Source organism: Topomyia yanbarensis, chromosome 2, assembly GCF_030247195.1.
Source record: "Topomyia yanbarensis strain Yona2022 chromosome 2, ASM3024719v1, whole genome shotgun sequence".
In the NCBI taxonomy this organism is placed as follows: domain Eukaryota; kingdom Metazoa; phylum Arthropoda; class Insecta; order Diptera; family Culicidae; genus Topomyia; species Topomyia yanbarensis.
In genome coordinates, this window is record NC_080671.1 from 438,003,459 (window position 1) to 438,021,183 (window position 17,725).

Here is a 17,725-nt window from a genome sequence, read left to right on the forward strand (position 1 = left end):
TGCGATTAATACATGGGTTAACCCTTAATAAAGCTTTAAAAATTAAGCAAAGAATAAATACTTTCTATGATAAATATTAAAATAGACATTGCTTAATAGACATACATATTTTTCGATAAATAATATTCAATAATCTTGGTGGCAATAGTTATTGCCCGTGAGGCCCAGAGAAGTTGTTGGCAATATAATGAAAATAAAACTAGACGGATGGAAGTGGAAAGAGAGATTTCTAAATTTAAATTAGAAAAAATAACAAAATATTTTGAGCAAGCTTTAAAAAGCATAATATTTCATCTCGTATTCATGAAACTATTTGTGTTGAGCTTGTGCAACCACCTCTGGCTGCTAATCCGATATTGATCGGAACTGGCTGAAATTGCACAGAGAATCTATACACCGGATTCTGTTTCAGGACGCACTTTTTTGCAGGGTTTTGTGAAATAACACCATATTTATGTATAAAATACCTATTTCGATATACCAGTTCCATGATGCGATCATGCCGTGAAAAAAAACCGCTCGAAAAAAATCCGTACTGTTACGAGAAACTGTGCAAAAAACATGTAAAATAATTTTTAGTAGACATTAAGTAACGGCAGCTGAAAATAAATGGCATTGGATAATTCCAATGAGTATGGGAGTCGCCAATGTATCAAAATCGTGCATTTTTCAGTTTTAGGAAAACAGTTTTTAATTGAAATTCAAGTTTAGTAGTAGCTGAAATTCGATAATGTTCGACATTTTAAATGCACAAGAAGGGGGGGGGGGGGGTACTTTTCGAACATCTCAGGGGAAAAATGTATAATTGTAGTTATACATTTTTTTCAAGTTACAGATCATCGAATTCGAATAACGCGGTTGGTTGAAATGCGATTGGTGGCGCAATGTTCGACGCTATGCAGTTGGAGTCCAACTGTGACTTCCAACGTTTATCACTTTGGGTTCACGAAGTTTTTTCAATAATTTTTGTTCCAGTCCAAATCTCTTTTATCTGCTCTCAGGCTATATGCAGTTGAAAAACAATTTTTTATATGTTAAATGCTCAAAGGGCCGGCCATCACATCATGTAATACCCTCGGCATGATACTGTACCTTGATGTGGTCCGAGGGCTTTTCCACCAAAGCAGTATTACAGTGATTATATCACAGAAACTTGGGATACGATTATTTTTTTTTAGTTAAGCTACATTGTTATCAATTTTAGTACTTAACTTGGCGACCTTTATTATCCACTGCCATGGTCAAATAATATTCAATGTGGGTTTATGGCCCAATTCTCTCTGCAGGCACTCTTATTTTGCTGCTATATTTTCAATTAGATCCATGCTAACACTCACTAACATAAATGGCTTATTCTCTCATATACACTAGCAATCTCCCATTCCAAACGTACAAACGTGGCCTACGCGATAACACAAACATGGTCACAAATACGAACGCCCGCAACCTCGCCAATATTCAAACACCCCGATTTATTTGGTGAACGTTGGAACCTAAGAACCTAAGCTCGCGCAATCATGCATCGGTCACGTCCGGAAGTCTCCGCCCTTGATCCTAGCAGCCCAAATTCATGCCTTTAGTTGGACCAATAGAAATAAAAAACTAGACAAGACGTCCACGCGCGATCATTGAAGAATACGCGAACATGCGAATGGCCATACGCTTATAAAAATAATGTATCCACGCGAAGTTACATACATACTAGCACACGCGACAAAAACGTCCACATACAAACACTCGAGTCCTTCGCGATCATCTACGCACGACCACACCCACGACCTCGTAAAAAGTGTGACACCCCGGTGACTAAGTGAATGCTTTAGCACTTATAAATTAACAATCCCGGTCTCGAGAGTGAACCTCCAAATGCCCGTGTTCGCGCGATCATGAATCGGTTTCGTCCGGAATCCCCTATTCTCGGCCCAAGTAGCATAAATCCAATGCCTTCAGGTGGACCAATCAAAAATATAATGCTCATATCCACTAAACTCCATAAAAATGGAATGTATACACACAAAGTCGCATACACGCGACAAACAAATATAAAAATGCTTGAGCCCTTCGCGACCATCCACGCAACCTATATCCGCGCTCTTCCAGACATTATAACATCCCGGTGATAATATGAACGTCTCAGCACATGTAATCACTCAAACGCAGTCTCAAGCGTGAACCTACAGTCTCCCGCACTCGCGCATTCATGAATCGTTCACGTCCGGACTTCTCTATCCTCGATTCCAGAAGTCTAGGTCCATGCCTTCAATTGAATCAATTAAAAAGAAAGCTCTCATATACACTGGACAACACGGTCCATGGCGACATGACCGGGAAATCTAGTGATATGGAGTAACTCACTCCCTGTCAGAATGTGATCCGTACACCGAAAACTAAATATCAGAATGACGGTCCGCGTGGCACATATACACGAGCACACACGACAAACACGTCAACAAACGATACTTCGCGATCATTTACGCACACCTATATTCGCGATCGCAACACGACGGTAAAAACGTGAACGTTTTAGTACTTACGAAGTTACAAACGCGGTCTCAAACGCGAACCCGCAAACACGCGCGATCATGAATCGGTCAATGTCCGAAAATCTTTATTCTCTATTCTAGTAACTTAGGTCCATACATTCAGTTATACCAATCGAAAAATAAAGCTCATATCCACAAGGTAACACGTTCCTTGGCGACATGACTGAGTACTCTAGTGATATGTAAGAACCCATTTTTTTCTAGAATCTGAACCGCACACGAAAAATTAAGTATCAGATTCACGGTCCGTGCGCGATCATTCTAGAATACACGCGAATATGCAAAAGCAAACGGCATTTATATAGAATTTATGCACGCGAAGTTACATACACGTTAGCACACGCGACATACAAAGGCACACGCGATCGAATACGTTACCGTACAAATGCTCGAGCTCTTCGCGATGATACACGCAATCGCGATTCCCTACGCCCGCACATACCTGAACCGTACAATGAATATCACATTCAGAATCACGGCTGTGATTTTGACGGGGAGCCCTTCCGAGAACCTAGCTCTACAGCTCCAGTAGGACAACTCTCGAAAAAAAAAAAAGAAAAAAGGGCCATCACATCATGTAGTAAGTATACTTCATACGTATGAATATGAATGAGATGTGACACTTGATTACCTGGTTTTTGAAGGATTGTGTGATTTTTAGATATCATTAAATAATATTCTGATTAGGATGTCACATCGCATCGATAATAGAGTAATGGGTATACGGTCAAGTGCCCCTCGGGTAGTGCCAAACTGACAAGTCACTGCACAAAGTATATGAATTTTTTCTTGTTCAATTTGATAAGCTGTGAACTGTGAGTGCGGATTTTAATATGCAAGGAAAATACGTATTGTTTGGTGTGAGTAGGAGAACGACTCCCAAGTAGCAATTGCAACTTGCTGAAAGTTTTAAATGTTGCACAACTGCTAAACAATTTTTTTATTGTTGGATATATTTGAAAAGAATTTTCACGGGTTTTTAAACTAATTGTGCAACTATGTAACTGTAGAGCTGGCCAATAGTTTTAAGTATGCAAACATCAATAGCAGTTGTGAAACTAATCAGAAACTTTGCTAACTTGCACAAACAGTCTAACATGTTGCAAATGCCTCTTTGTTTGCCATTCCACCCTAAAACAGAACTGTCCAACTACCCAGTGCTCGACTAATGGCACAGCTATTGTTTTCATTATTTTGCTGCAGTTAGGAACATGTTGCACAACATACAAAGAAAGTGCGCTTTTTCCATAACATATTTGTTACCAAGAGAGTTACAGATACTGTACAGTAACAAAGCGTGCTACTTGGGCTGATAACCAATAAGTTATTTTTCATTAAGTAGGGTTTTCAAACAGTTCGGGACAGGCACAAGTATATTTTTTTAGATACGACGAGTTGGTGCTGGTATGATCCATTCTCGTTGGAATGGATGTGTTCATGATTGGTTTATGAATGAGTGTTCCACCTTTCAAGTGAATTGATCACTTCGCCTGGGTGGAACATAATATTATTATGCTCATGAAATATGGTTAATATGGTAATCAATAATATAATGCCTGTACTACTCAAAACAATATGAAAATACTTAATACAATATAATGAGATACAAATATTTAATGAGCATGATTTAATGAACTGAAAGCAAACCGATGAACATGGCAATAAAACATTTATTCTTCGTTCTGATATGACTAAAGGAAATCAATAACTGGTTTTCGATCATTCTCGCGAATTGTTAACTCTCAAACCTTGTACATGATTAAAGTTATCATTCCACTCAGACAAGACCATGCGTTTTCCCTATGTACATTGAATACTCTGTGGATTAGTTCCCTAGTTGGTTTAATGAACACTAAACACTACGTATTTCCTAACAATGCTATCCAATCATCGAACATTTAAAATTCCTGCGCCAAAATATATAAGCAATTTTGAAAATAATAGAATCAAGATTATTACTTATTTGCAATAAAATAAGAAAGAAAAAAAAAGTTGCATAACCAAGGTGGCTTCAAGCAAAGTTTCATATTGATGAGTCACCTAATAAAAATAGGTGATAAGGCCAGTATTCATGAAACATTTTGTGTTTCTACAAAATTAGTTTAGACCAAAAATATATGGCGCCGTTATAACGTTTGAATTATGGCTCTCTTTTCGCAAGATGTTTAGTTTATTATGGTTGCATTTCATTTTTGGCGATCGACTTATTTTTATAAGGTACCTATATCGACTAAATCAACTGATTGCTGGAAGGTAGCCAAAATTTCCGTAACTCCGTTGTACGTGAGCGGTTTTAGTAATACCTTTTTACGTTATAGTGATATTTTATTCTTGATCTTACGATTAGATTGCTCAGGGGGACTAATGAGACCCCTGTTTGTGATTATAGTAGTTTAATCAATTCGTGAATATAGGAGTTTAATCAAGATCAGGATTCGGAACTATTCCATGAAAGTGGACACTAATTTTATGAACTCTTTGACGATAGCGATTGGTGAACCGTAACTAATATTAGTCTGAAACTGGTTCACGTGGCTGAAATGGACCTTTGAATAATATTCTAAGCTTCATGAAATAGCTCTTGAAAATATTAGGACCAAGTACAAAAATGCATAATATGTGAGGGTCAATCCACGTCAGATTTATAACCAAATTTTTAGTTCCTTCGGACAATTTTACTACAGCGAAAAATAATTGACATGTATTTTTTGTTTTGGCTGAATGTAATATTTTTTAAAGTTATGATTTTTTGAACCTTTGAATCTTGTGAAATTGAATATTTTTAAATCACTGATAACTAGGAAACTATTCCACGCATGGAAACATATTGAAAAATGAAATTAGCGTTTCCGCATCATACAAGATGGTTTGTAATATTTTGATATTGTTGATGCATACTATATCAACTATATCATGGAAGCCGAAGCCAATTTTATGGTTTTTGTGAAATTATTAAATTCCATGATCATAAGGCAATAACGGACCAATTAATAATTTTCTGAATATTATGAAATCTACATATAAAATATCAAGGTTGTTTTGATTTGAGACCATCCAGTTTCCTCACATTAGAAACCTTGTACTACTCACATTCAATATTTCAAGAATAACACTGCTTTAAGCATCGATAATTTTTGTGAAATACTTTTATTTAAGGACACTTTCGTCTTGAAATCGCATACAAGTTATATTTTTGATTTAACTTTACTGCCCATGATCGCAGATCAGTCCCACAAAGATAGGAAATCCCACAGAAAACGGGACAAATATGCGATTATGGGTGGTATATTGATGTAATTTATACCATGTGTACTTCTAGAATATTAGACATCTTTAGATTTAGAAAGTTTTGAATGGATCTATAACTGCGCCCCCAGCTTTCTTCTACTTTCCTTACATTTTCATTTCATTTTTAGCAACATCTGATTTTTTAGCAGTCGCTTCGCAATTGCTGAGTATTTTTCGATTTACTATATTTCCGGGCTGTTTTGGCGCCTTGCAGTCTTTGGGCACAATATTTATCTTTACGATTCTATACAACGCCAGAGTTGATTTTGCATAACGGCACGATGTCAAATCAGGTCAATGCACCACTGTCTTGTCTAAAAAGTCGACGTTTTGAAGGCACTCTTTATGGTAAGTTTCCTGGTTCATAATGCCGGCTGTGACATAAATCTGTTTGCCGCAACTGCAGATTGCTTGCCAGACCAAAAACCCTGGCAATTATTATTATTTTCCTTCGCTTGACTAAATTTTATGGTTATGTTCAAATTTATGGAAAGAAATCTCTCTGAAATCACTAAACTATACAGCGAAATTTAACCAAATTTACAGAATATGAACATTACACATTAAAATGTTTTTCAGTGAAATTTGGTTATTGTGCATCGTTCGGGAAGAAATTGGGAGGTGGGGGTCATTTTTTGGGGGGCAGCAATAAAAATGAGAAACCCGAATCTGATGATAGTACGAACCAACAAAAAATAAAATAGACAATTGTGGATTGTTCCCGCATTTACTGTACCAAAAAGTGTGATACCTTAGCTATAGACCTCAAATTATAATATAATATATGTTGTAATATTTAAGCAGTTATACACAGCCGAGTGCATTGTATAACAAAACAGCCTTAAACGCATCATGAAATACGAACAATTCTTTGTTAGCCTGTACAAGAGAGTTCTAATTGTGAATTTATGGTAAATCTGCCCGACACCATAATTCCTCCTTCATTGCCAAGCAATTCGTAATTTTTGAACAACGCAATGTAACTGTGGAAGTCAAATAATTATTATTAATTCTGCCAATATATTACTAACGGCGTATTCAATTATACCGATGCTATTCTATCCTTTAATTGTTTTCTTAACTTTCCAACTACCCTTGAAATAAGATATGACAGACCCGTGCGCAAGGGGAGGGTTCGGTCACTCTAAAAATAAGTCGTTGAAAAAGCAAGGAAGAAACCCCACGAAGGTGGTTGGAAACGGATATAAGTTATGTTGGTCAGCATCTCTGGGCCGGTCCACGTTTCGGCATATGTTTCGATATTAGCACTAGTTGTGAGTAGATCAGCTACACAGTAAAGGTCAGTCAGCGGGCTAGCAACGGGATCTAAGGAAAAAGCATAATGTCAGAGTAAAATCGAGATATCGTTATCTGCAGAAATTTTACAGTCGATGATCTCTCCGTCGGAGTGCCTGACAGCTGAATGGTTCGCGAAAATGGTCATCGGTATCGGAAGAAATACCGCCGCCGAGAAATTCTCAGCAGCAGCAAATAAACACGAACGATTAACACAAACAGGGGCGGTGAAACACTTTAAGGATTGTTTCCCTTTTCGGAATGCACACGCTTACATTACATTCACTTTAAATCACGTTTGTTTATGCAAATGGAATTGTGGTACATCGATGTTTTCAAATGTGTGTAGTGCGAGATACTACTGGCGTTACATTCGAATATTTGGTTGGGTAACTGTTGTTCGCTGGACATGTTTAGTTTTTGTTATGAGTCTTGTTCATAATTTGGGAATACACAGCCGACAGTCAAGCGATTTACATGGTTTCAGAAGCTAATCCCCGATTTTTGTTATTTCTTAACACGTTACCGTGCTATTTTATTCTTGAGTCCAATTTTAATTTCAGAGTAGCGGGATCTATATTCTATATTCTATATTATCGGGGTATTTCCAGTCATGAGTAAAGTGATTCATGTTCATAGCTACAGGATCCTAGTCTCGATTTTGAATATTTCAGTCACGAGTAATGTGATTCATGTCCATGATTGCAGGAACTTTGTCATGGTTTTCATAATTTCTGTTCATGTTGTCGTGATATTTTAGTCACGAGTAGGGATTCATGTTTATTTGTGTTCATGATTTCAAGATCTTAGTGACGATTTTTGATATTTTTGTCACGAGTTGTGTGATTTATGTTTATGATTTCAGGATAATTTGTTTTTTATTCTAGAGCTTACTTTCGAATTTGACATTTGGAGTAATGTGACACGATATCAGCAGTTTCATCGTGCTATTCGTAATTTCGCTTCGTCTTATCGCGATTCATTATTTTTTGGTTACTATCAGTTTTTTACTCAGAGTAACGTGACAAGGTGAACTGGATCATAAAAGTGTGACTGGTTCGCGGGATCTTGTTCTGTACACTATATCACGAACACGATTTGCGGCGCTCAGCACAGTTTTCGTTTTCTATCCACACATCACATCATCAAATAAATAACGATAATAGAGTCATAATAGTTTTTTTTTGTATTAACAACTCGTACCTGTTCTTGGTCGCTAGCAGCTGGATATTTCATGAAAATGTTCACGGAACAAGAATGATTCCACGGCTAATGCTCCAAATTTTGTGAAATTAGTTCACGTGAAAATTTCATTACCATGTTCCATGAAATTGAATATAGATCGTGAATCATGTACTAGAAATCATGAACCAGTTCACGAAAACATGAATAATATTTCATGATTTTGTGAACCGTTTCAGGAGCACGAATGGTAAGTCGTGTCTAATATATTAAGCATCATGAATTAGTTCACGAGGAATGAATGATTCATGAATAAATTCCGAGTTTCGTGAAATAGAGCACGAGAAAATATCCACAATGTTTTGATTTTGCGAACTATCTATGAATAACATCATGAGTCAACTGAGATTAATGATCATAAAGTTGTGAACTAGTTCACGTACAGAAAATCGATTTGGTAATAACAAGGCAACCGTGACTGAATTTCATAAAACAAAAACAAATATTTCCACTAATAAAAGCGTTATGAGGGCGCCCTCATAACGCTTTTATTAGTGGAAATACGAAGTGAAATTAAACGTAATTATAAACATGATTTTCGTTCATAGTCTTGTTTTCGTAACGTAAAATAGTGAATGTTCCAGAATTCATGGTACTTTATTCACGATTTTAGGAACAATGTTTTTACGATGTAACGGTGGCCCCGGATGGATGAGGATGGCAAGATACCAGAGGTTTAAGTTTAGTCGGTAGGATTAACTACTTCAAACCAATCGGACACTATCACTAACCAAATCCATTCCTTCTCGATAAAAGACATTTACCCAATTTGCTGAGCTGAGTCGATTGGTACACAATACTTCCAGGTCTCATAAAAAATCTTCAAAGTTTAACCTTAGTTGTGAGAAACGTAGAAAAATCAAAACCCTCCCAATGAGCATTTCCTGTGCACGGGCCTGAAATACGATATGATGCTTTCATCTCTGAGATCATATGCATCGAAGGGCATAGCGTAGTTGGTAAACCGATTACCTTGTACGTAGCTCATCTGGGTTCTATTCCTAACATTGGATTAGAGATTTTTCCAGAGATATCTCTAACCCGAAAAGAGGCGAACGACCGTAAGGTTAAAACCTCTATAATTAAAATACAAAAAAAACTTGCCTCTTCCTGGAGCTGCCAGTGAAGATTATAAGTAATAGTTGAAATACTAGTATCTGTTGATTGATGGTGAAAAAGAACTGTTTTTCATTATCATTATTATAGTGTAATTAAACGGACGACATCTGTCTTAAGAGTCGCTCAAAAAGTTTTGATTTTTGTAAAAAAATATAGCAAAATATAGATTCCAGCTGGACTTCACCAAAAATGATGAGCACGTGAAACATTTCGATTTCTTTCACCAGGAAAAAAAAACAATAGCATTCCTTCGTTATTTTCCATGTGCAGCTATTTTAAATCAATAAATTAAATTTACTGGATTTGAATTGTAAGACATGACGTACGTACATTCACCGGAACGGTTCTCAAAATCTTATCACGTGTAAACGAGTGATCCACATCGTGTTCGGTTTTGATTTCGTTCATACGGTAAACGAAATCTAAACCTCAACCGAGTCCTAGTTTCGAAAACCAATCCGATTCACTCAGCACGGTTTACATGTGTGTACGAATTTCAACTTGTGTTGATGTATTCTCAGCAGCGACTTCGGTTCGACTTCAGAAAACCGAAGCGGTTTTTTTCTGTGCACGGTGCTTCGGTGGAAAGAAGAGGTAGTAAATTCCTCTGTAGTGCTGCCGAATAGACAGCTGAATTGTGTTCATTAGTTGTTGAGAGTCGATGGGGCAATATCGAAATGGCTGGCTTTGAGTAGTTGTTAGCAGTTCCACAATAGATTCGATTTATAACCAAAAACATATAGCGAGCAAACAAACTTCTAAATTGAGTTTCAACCTTTGGCAACTAGAGGAGTAAAGTAAACCGTAAACATAAACCTTCGTCAATAACCAGGGACCGCTCATTTAGCATCCTGCGGATTGTTCAAATAACCCGTTTACCGAAATCTAGTCGCTTTATTCTCTCACCTACCGAAACACCCTCACGATTCCTATACAGAAACCTCACGCCGAATCAAAGCAGGCACCGCATTCTCCAAACGTAGCAACCAAACCGTTCGTTCCCCAAACGCACGTCTCTGCCGTTAATCGATTTTCGCTTCAGCCTCAGCTCTGTGATGTGTCTGTGGTTTCCGGACCTTCACTACTGGTACTTGTATTTCCCTGCTGGCACGGCACCATCCCGAAGCCTGTTGGGTCGCTTCGGGATTGGAAAAACAGATTCTAATTAAAACGTTTTCGAAATGGTTTTCGGGGTGAGAAGCCTACGTCCGCTACGGGATGAATAGAAGAGGCAAAGTTTGGCTAAAGCTAAAGTTTCAATTACATTAGTGAAGGTCGTGATGGGGGTGCGACTGGCCACTCGGCCTTGGTCGGACTGCTGCGGGATGTTTGCCTGGTGGTCTCGTCCGCTGATCGATGTGGAGTAATGAGAGGAATGTGACGGTTCAATGGTTGCTGGGGAACGCTTCAAAAGGCGTTGTAGATCAGTAATGTTTCGACGTTTCGGTATTTATTGGAAGGTTTTTCAGTAAGAACAGTCGCGTTATATAAATCAATAGGAGGGTTTTACTTACTTGAACATCACTAGCACCAGGACATTTTTTTTCCAGAGATATCGCTGATTCAAACTGTTGTTGGGTTAGTCCTGTAAGAAGAGTAAAAGATTCATATTTAACACACAGTACAAAAGAGTAACTTATAGTTTTCTATTGATTGATCGTTTTGAGGGTTTCGATAGATGGAATACAATAAATCGTCGGTTTCGCCGTGAGTTTTATTTATTTACTTTTTAATGTTGCTTTGAGCGAGATAAATCTATAAGATTTTTTACGAATGTGTCTATCCAAATCGCCCTTTTCAGACCATCAACGTCAAATGGAAGAATTTTTTTTAATGTGGCATTATTGCTTCGACAACACTTTATCTTGACTCGAAACAGGATCCTTCCTGTGACACAAGCAGTTATTTTTAGTAACATATCATAGTTCGAAAAATAAACGTAACCCCCTCCACCGGAAAACCAAACGAGTGCCGACAGTCCGTCCACGCACGCACGCACGCAATCGTTCAAATCGATTCGTCTTGATCCGGTCGGTTGGTCGGACATTTCTATTTTCCCACGTCACCTTCTTGCTCCGGTTGCTTGCTGATGCTGATGATGGTGGGGCTGATGGCGGTGGTGATGGTGTCAAAGTTGAAGACAAGCAGTCAACCGGTAAGTTCACGAGTCAAAGCACCCTTTGATTGAGAAAAGGCAACCCAAAAGTGTTTGTATTCCAGCCGAGCCCGATCCAAGAAACGGCGCTTGCTTTGATTATTTTAAACACCAATCGAATAGAGCTGTGTGCGGAAATTGAAATGTTGGGGTTATGTTGTGGGTTGATGTGTTCAACTGGAACAGTTGGAAGCCCAACTACATCATTACTGGAGAAGGTTTTACTTTGCTTTGAGAGTTTTTTTTCTCACCCACGTTTATGATGAAAGCTTGTTTAGTATTCTTGATGCCCGTAAAAAGTTTTACTCGCCGTTGAGACCATTTATTTTTTTTCATTCTCAACAGACATCGTTTCTTCCTCGTTAACACATTTGAGTTAGCTTAAAAGCAAATAAATGAGAAAAAAACCTACCCTAGGTGGTAGAGAAGCGCTTCCATCTTTGCGAAATTAGATTCAATTTTAACCAACTTTCCGTTCACGACGAGGTGCAGAAACTGACGAAGCCTCGCGGTGGAACCCGCCTTGAATGGAGAGAACAACTTTTTTCACTCCTTCTTCGGAACTGTAACTACTGACTATAGATTGGTACAGGGGGGCCGGCTGTTGCCGGGATTATCTCGCCAGTTTTATTGATTTTTTGCTTTGCTTTATCTGTTTTAAGTTCACTTGGAAACTTGTCGAAGTTCGGTGAGAACACTGATCATCGGGCGTTTGGCAATAATCAACAAGCAGAGGGAAACATTTATTTCGCCACCTGCCCATCGCACTCAGTCGGCACTCAGTGAGTTTTTGCAACAAAGTTGCAGATAAGGCTTTTTATGGATTTAATAACGACATTTTTAGCATTCCCTCTGTCATCATTGTTCGTTTCGTATGGCGAAAAACAGTTGTTTTTCTCCTTTTAAAGAAACTGTATGCACTGTTAAAGGATTTGACGCAATCAAGTATGTACATCTAGTCACTGCGCGTCTCAAAAAACATCAAACATCATTTACTCTAGACTGTGTGTTAGCTATATGCGGCTCTGTCTTTTGACTCTCGATACGATCTATTAGCCAGACACTTTTTCTCATTCCGACGTTTCCATGGCTTCATTCCAATTTCCGAAAAAAACATCCTCACCCCATCGTCAGCAGGCTTTGATTAACAGTTTGTTGTTTATGAACCCAACATCCCATCTAAATATATTCGGCAAGCTTCTGACTGACAATCATTGCACTTTGTCTCACACAATCCCGTCGGCGATAAAAAAAAAACCCGTCAACATCATCGCAGTTGGCGTCGTCCAGCTTTGACCTCCGTTGCGAACAATCGTATAAAGCAAATGACAGCCTAAAAGTAAAGATGTAAAGCACTTATTCCCAGTGTCGCCATCGCCGCCTCCAACAGAGCAAGTCCTCCGAAACCTCGAACCCCGACGAAAGCTCGAAACGGGAATGGGCGGTCCTCCCACACCACCACCACCCACATACCAAACCAAGTAAGTGAAGAGCACGGTGCAAAGTTGTTGGAAATAATTTGTCGGTGTATAAATATTCAAATTTAATGGGCAAAATGTACGCTCAGGACATGCACACTTGATGATAGGATCTTGGACTCGGGAGCAAAAACAAAAAGTTATACGTAGTAGGTACCGAGGCCAATGTCAGACAACACGAAGCACGAAGAAATGGAAGCATTTAAAAGCATGACGGAAAGTTTTCCTTTGCTTTTTCCGCACTCCGACCCCTGGACACCAACGCAACGGAACGGAACGGGAAAGGGGTTGTTACGTGTTCTAACCTCTCTCGCCCTGGCTCGGCGGGGAAGGTCCGCTCGAAAAGGGAAAATGTTTTTTCCTATTCCCACTTGCTGGGGACGTAAAGAGAAAACAGAGTGGATTCTTTTTTTTTTTGGTAAGTAGCATCAGGGAAATCGGAGTGTAGAAAGAACATCGTTTCGGCAGTAACGTGAAATAGGTCATCCGATTCATCGTCGGATTGTAGGTATTTTTTCTTCTTTTCATTGTGGGTGCGATTATTTCTACCCTTTTGGGAACCGGTGACCCGCCCTTGTCTGGGCAAATATCTCCGATTTATGGTTTGGTGTGGGATGTGATAACTGTTCTGCAATTTGGCTCGAGCAGAGTTGGCTGGGTGGGTGGTTCGGCATCGGTTTTTGAATCAACGAGACTATTTTGATAGAAGTTACATGGATGTTTTTTTCTAATTCAATTCTTTCTCTTTATTCATTTCAGGTGAGGCAAGCTTTTCCAATTTTACACAAACATAGTAGGTAAGTAAGTTAACTAAGTTAACTTGGAAAACACTTTTGCCGAAAAATGCGAATATAGTTTTCAGGAAATGAATACATTAATAAATAAATTAATAGGGGGACCCGTGGCTATTAGGACCGTAGGGGTATTTCAGACCTCTTCGATTTCTCAGAAAATCGTAAGACTTTCTGACTGTCGTACATATTTGTGGAACCGTTATTTTAAAATAATAATTTTGACAGATGAATCTCATTCTGCAGTTTTTTTTAGAAAGGACGTGTTTCATTTTTTTGCCATCCGCTAAACATAAATGGTTATAATGGTAAAATCATGATTAAAGTCACAAATGAAAGTGAAAAAATAACTGGTAAGTTTCGAAAAACCTACGGTTCTTATTTTATGGAATGATTTTTGTTTGGGTGAAAACACAAATATTTTCAAGACGTTCATCACTTTTGTGAGAAATGAGCGTACCGGGCTATTCGGACCCCGTATTTCATCAACCACCGTTCAGCGGCTTGCGACTGCGCACACGATTACACACGTCACAGCAATAAAAAGTACATGATGCGCCAATCGACAGCTGTAACTGACCAGATTAAGTTTTCGTAACGCATTTTTTTGCATCTTAAGGAGTTTTTCTAATAAATATGTCATAGGTAAACAATGTAAAAAAATGACGGTTTAAACTGCCCCGTAGGGAGGTCCGAATTACACCTACTTTGTAAAAGGATGAAAAAAAACGTAGTTTTGCAAATCGGCGCCTAGCGCTGCCATGGGGTGGTGCAAATGAGCTTTTATGGCATCATAGTGTAGCTGAGGTTTCAAACTAACAACGAGGACCTTCGTCCGATAACGATCACATCTATCCACCTAAAAGTGCGATTTGCTTTGGTAGGTCCGAATAGCCTCGGCTTCCCCTATATAAATAAACAAATAAATAAATGAATAAATAAATAAATAAATAAATAGACAAATAAATAAATAAATAAATAAATAAATAAATAAATAAATAAATAAATAAATAAATAAATAAATAAATAAATAAATAAATAAATAAATAAATAAATAAATAAATAAATAAATAAATGAATAAATAAATTACTAACAAATAAGCGAACAATAGATTAATATTATTTTTTCATGTAATTCGTCGTCTATGTCATGCCATTTTATATCAGTTGATTATCACTTTCCAGTATTGTTAATTGCTTCAGTTCTTTTATTTTCTTGTGTTTTTTTATATTTTGAAAAGTCGTTTGCTTTTCTAAACTATTTTCATATTTTCCAATTTACATTTAAAAATTTTCATTTTTATTATCTTCAAAATTTAAATTTTTTGAATACTTGAAATATTTAGTGCCCCTATATTCAAATTTTTATATTTTCGAAAAACCGGTTTAAAATTCTGAATTTTTGTAAGCAAGAATATTTGGCATTTGAATTTATTTTTTTGTACTTTCAAATACAGGAATTTTCGAATTTTCTAGTGCTAGAAGTTTCGAATTCTCAAATTTTTAAATTTTAAAATTTTCTAATTTTCAAATTTTCAAATTTTCAAAATTTCAAAATTTCAAATTTTCGAATTTTTGAATTTTCGAATTTTCGAATTTTCGAATTTTCGAATTTTCGAATTTTCGAATTTTCGAATTTTCGAATTTTCGAATTTTCGAATTTTCGAGTTTTCGAATTTTCGAATTTTCGAATTTTCGAATTTTCGAATTTTCGAATTTTCGAATTTTCGAATTTTCGAATTTTCGAATTTTCGAATTTTCGAATTTTCGAATTTTCGAATTTTCGAATTTTCGAATTTTCGAATTTTCGAATTTTCGAATTTTCGAATTTTCGAATTTTCGAATTTTCGAATTTTCGAATTTTCGAATTTTCAAATTTTCAAATTTTCAAATTTTCAAATTTTCAAATTTTCAAATTTTCAAATTTTCAAATTTTCAAATTTTCAAATTTTCAAATTTTCAAATTTTCAAATTTTCAAATTTTCAAATTTTCAAATTTTCAAATTTTCAAATTTTCAAATTTTCAAATTTTCAAATTTTCAAATTTTCAAATTTTCAAATTTTCAAATTTTCAAATTTTCAAATTTTCAAATTTTCAAATTTTCAAATTTTCAAATTTTCAAATTTTCAAATTTTCAAATTTTCAAATTTTCAAATTTTCAAATTTTCAAATTTTCAAATTTTCAAATTTTCAAATTTTCAAATTCGAAAATTCGAAAATTCGAAAATTCGAAAATTCGAAAATTCGAAAATTTGAAAATTTGAAAATTTGAAAATTTGAAAATTTGAAAATTTGAAAATTTGAAAAATTTTCAAATTTTCAAATTTTCGAATTTTCGAATTTTCGAATTTTCGAATTTTCGAATTTTCGAATTTTTGAATTTTCGAATTTTCGAATTTTCGAATTTTCGAATTTTCGAATTTTCGAATTTTCGAATTTTCGAATTTTCGAATTTTCGAATTTTCGAATTTTCGAATTTTCGAATTTTCGAATTTTCGAATTTTCGAATTTTCGAATTTTCGAATTTTCGAATTTTCGAATTTTCGAATTTTCGAATTTTCGAATTTTCGAATTCTCGAATTTTCGAATTTTCGAATTTTCGAATTTTTGAATTTTCGAATTTTCGAATTTTCGAATTTTTGAATTTTCGAGTTTTCGAATTTTTGAATTTTCGAGTTTTCGAATTTTTGAATTTTTGAATTTTTGAATTTTTGAATTTTTGAATTTTTGAATTTTTGAATTTTTGAATTTTTGAATTTTTGAATTTTTGAATTTTTGAATTTTTGAATTTTTGAATTTTTGAATTTTTGAATTTTTGAATTTTTGAATTTTTGAATTTTTGAATTTTTGAATTTTTGAATTTTCGAATTTTCGAATTTTCGAATTTTCGAATTTTCGAATTTTCGAATTTTCGAATTTTCGAATCTTCGAATCTTCGAATCTTCGAATCTTCGAATCTTCGAATCTTCGAATCTTCGAATCTTCGAATCTTCGAATCTTCGAATCTTCGAATCTTCGAATCTTCGAATCTTCGAATCTTCGAATCTTCGAATCTTCGAATCTTCGAATCTTCGAATTTTTGAATTTTTGAATTTTCAAATTTTCGAATTTGCGAATTTTCGAATTTTCGAATTTTCGAATTTTCGAATTTTCGAATTTTCGAATTTTCGAATTTTCGAATTTTCGAATTTTCGAATTTTCGAATTTTCGAATTTTCGAATTTTCGAATTTTCGAATTTTCGAATTTTCGAATTTTCGAATTTTCGAATTTTCGAATTTTTGAATTTTCGAATTTTCGAATCTTCGAATCTTCGAATTTTCGAATTTTCGAATTTTCGAATTTTCGAATTTTCGAATTTTCGAATTTTTGAATTTTCGAATTTTCGAATTTACGAATTTACGAATTTACGAATTTTCGAATTTTCGAATTTTCGAATCTTCGAATTTTCGAATTTTCGAATTTTCGAATTTTCGAATTTTCGAATTTTCGAATTTTCGAATTTTCGAATTTTCGAATTTTCGAATTTTCGAATTTTCGAATTTTCGAATTTTCGAATTTTCGAATTTTCGAATTTTCGAATTTTCGAATTTTCGAATTTTCGAATTTTCGAATTTTCGAATTTTCGAATTTTCGAATTTTCGAATTTTCGAATTTTTGAATTTTCGAATTATCGAATTTTCGAATTTTCGAATTTTCGAATTTTCGAATTTTCGAATTTTCGAATTTTCGAATTTTCGAATTTTCGAATTTTCGAATTTTCGAATTTTCGAATTTTCGAATTTTCGAATTTTCGAATTTTCGAATTTTCGAA

At 35.7% G+C, this 17,725-nt stretch overlaps 2 protein-coding genes across 11 annotated transcripts in view; one reads left to right on the forward strand and one right to left on the reverse strand.

The window, feature by feature from the left end:
* The window catches only part of LOC131685570 (G protein-activated inward rectifier potassium channel 3-like), a 432,523-nt gene that overhangs the window by 223,144 nt on the left and 191,654 nt on the right, over positions 1-17,725 (forward strand). The gene's annotated exons all lie outside the window — the stretch shown is intronic.
* LOC131685571 (serine/threonine-protein phosphatase 2B catalytic subunit 3-like) overlaps positions 1-17,725 on the reverse strand; it is a 249,870-nt gene that overhangs the window by 128,265 nt on the left and 103,880 nt on the right. For all 7 annotated transcript variants that reach the window (XM_058969397.1, XM_058969400.1, XM_058969398.1 and 4 more), the window contains exon 3: positions 11,003-11,073. The gene's annotated coding sequence lies outside the window, so the exon portion shown is untranslated. The remainder of the gene's footprint in view (positions 1-11,002; positions 11,074-17,725) is intronic.